At 33.2% G+C, this 2,861-nt stretch overlaps 1 protein-coding gene across 1 annotated transcript in view; it reads left to right on the top strand.

The window, feature by feature from the left end:
• LOC306854281 (L-aminoadipate-semialdehyde dehydrogenase-phosphopantetheinyl transferase-like) overlaps positions 1-553 on the top strand; it is an 8,233-nt gene extending 7,680 nt beyond the window's left edge. Inside the window, exon 6 of the mRNA XM_079392159.1 lies at positions 1-553. This exon is cut by the window's left edge and continues 659 nt beyond it. The gene's annotated coding sequence lies outside the window, so the exon portion shown is untranslated.
• The last annotated feature ends 2,308 nt before the right edge of the window (positions 554-2,861 follow it).

A 2,861-nucleotide genomic window follows, 5' to 3' on the forward strand; every position in this document is an offset into this window, starting at 1 on the left:
TGTTTGGAAGGTCCTGCTTTTAACAAATCGCTGCTGTTCGGATGCAGGTATGCATTTCCGCTCCTGCTGTTTCCACTCTTGTGCCGTTGTTTTATTTGTGCCGTAAAGTCCCGCCCCTTGCACTGATTGACAGGAGCTGCAGCCACACAGCTTGTGAGTTACTGAGCCTGTCCAAACTCGTACAGTAGAGGTTAAAAGAGCAAAGTCTATTACAGCAAAGCAGAACGGTCGAGGATGAACTCATCGGAAATGCAGATGGGATCCGATTTAGATTAAACTGTACTCGTATGTCATTACATTTTTTTCTAAAGTAGGAAAATAGAGACTAAGCAGATTGTTGAGTGATGTACATTTCAAAATGAAATTTTAATATAAATGAGTTTTCATGATGCAATTTAATAAAGTCTTGTTTTGGTTGCGCATGATTTGCATTTTCTTAAAGTTGTCTATAAACCAGACAGGAAAAAGGTTTAATATGATATTAAAATGATGCAAAATGAAGCATATTGGTCATTTTTAATTTTCAATAAATGTTCAATTTATTGATAATTATATTTTTCAAAGTTTTATTTACTTTTATATTTTTTTTAGAAGTAGAAATACCTGTGTTTTTGGCTTGGCAAAGCATATTGGCAGTGTTTAATGTTCAATAATTACATTAATATTATTACATTATTTTTTATAATTATTACATTAATACTTACTTTTTGAATTTCTTTATTATATTTTAAGAAATATGTTTTTACAATTTTGTTTAGAAGTAGAAATACCTGTTTTTTTGACTTGACGTGAAGCATATTGTCAATGTTTAATAATCAACAGATTGTTACATTAATTAATAATAATTTATTAATTTAGTTATTTTTATTATCAGTAATTCTATTTTTAGAAACATGTTTATTTTACCTTTTTAGAAATGGAAATACCTGTTGTTGTTTTGACTTGACGTGAAGCATATTGACAATGTTTAATGTTCAACAAATTATTAAATTTAATTGTAATTTATAGTATTTTTTTGTTCTTAATTATATTTTTAAAAGAAAAATGTTTACAATTTTTTAGAAGTAGAAATACCTGTTTTTTGGCTTGATGTGAAGCATATCCTGATGTTTACTGTTTAATAAATTATTACATCAATTACTAGTAATTTTTAGGATTTCTTATTATAAATAATAAATCATTTTTATGAAGTAGCATAATCTGTTATTTGAATTGAATTTCTGTGTCTTTACAAAGTATATTGGTGATGTTTAATGTTCCATAAATGATTGCATCAATTAGATCAGATTTTGATGCCAGAACTATCCATTTAATAATAAAATGCATCCTGAAATACTGCACAAATACAGTCCAGTGCAATGCTGAAACACTGAAATCTAGAGCATCAGCCAAACGCTTCCTAAATCACACGCTCATAAAAACGGAGCGAGCGAGAGCTGCATTAAAGAGAACAGCTCTCCTCCTCTGAGAGTATTTCTGTTAAAGATTTATCAGAGTCCTGAGTAAATCAGGATCTAGAGAGAGAAGCACAAGTGTGTGTGTGTCTGTCTGTTTGACGGAAAGTATTTCCAAGGTCAAAGGTTAAAACAACAGTATCGCCGTCCCATGAGAACGAAACTCTGAAGGGGTTTGTTCTTTTCAGAAGGTCACAAGACAAAAGAGCAACTACAGTCTGTGTGATTTACTGGCTCGCTCAACAGTGAACATGTTTGGTTTCCGTCGTTGTGGACTCAGGTGCTCTGCCATCACACACACACAAGCTTCGCTGTCCAAACTCTTCTCCTGGACGACTTCTGTCCATCCGCCAGTTTCCTGATTTACTGCGTTAATTACTATCACTGTGATTTTCTCCTACAGCCGTGATAGAGGCCCTGCGGAAGCCAAAATGGAGCTCCCAGTGGCCACAGATGCCTTGCAGAAACACACAAACATGTGAAGCTGCAGAACGTTTACAGCACAGATGGTTTAGAAGAGAAGAGGGAATACAGTCTCAGATATATAGATATGATTATATATGACTGGATCGGCTGTGATTGGTTAGGCTGACTAATTTAATTGGAAGACTAATTTAAAAAATAAACTCACACACTTAGATATAACCACTTTCTTAAAATGTCATGAAAACATGGAGATACGGGGGTTGTGCCCCCCCCCCCACACACACACACACACTTTTAATAAAATGTAAATTCGTCCCCCACACTTTTTGTGATCAAGTGTGATCACTTAGATACGAATAAAACGTCAGATCATGCAAAGACTATCTTGTCTCTTTGCATTTAAATCTAGATTTATTCACCCTGGCCCTTAGAATATGAACTAGACTAGACTAGAACTAGACTAATTATGAACATGTATTTACTCATCTCACCTGCACAAAAACAGATTCAGTATTCCTCAAAATGAATTAAAACGGTCAAATACAAACTCAGAATATTATAAAAACCTGCAATACATAAATGTTCAATATCATTTATTTTGAATCCCATTTTATCAACCAGTGTCTTTCTTATTGACCTTTGATGATCCAATTAAACCATACTAAGTTTCATTTTTGTTATTAAAGTGTTGAACTTTCCTCTCTTGCGTTATATTCTTCGTGCGATTAGTTTGAGCTGTGCCCTCTATGTACAGACATGAATTTACATTTCCTTCAGCCTGAGGCGTATTCATATCACTTTTGTTGTGAAAGGGCTTTTACATTTGTAAAAAAAAAAACGTAGCGCATTACTTTCCATAAAATGTAACTAAGTAACGTATTTAGTAAATTTTTTAGGGAGTAACACAATATTGTAATACATTACTTTTAAAGGTAACTTTTCCCAACACTGCAAACGATAGATAGAACAAATGATAGAACG

Source organism: Barbus barbus (assembly GCF_936440315.1).
Source record: "Barbus barbus genome assembly, chromosome: 34".
Taxonomy (NCBI): Eukaryota; Metazoa; Chordata; class Actinopteri; order Cypriniformes; family Cyprinidae; genus Barbus; species Barbus barbus.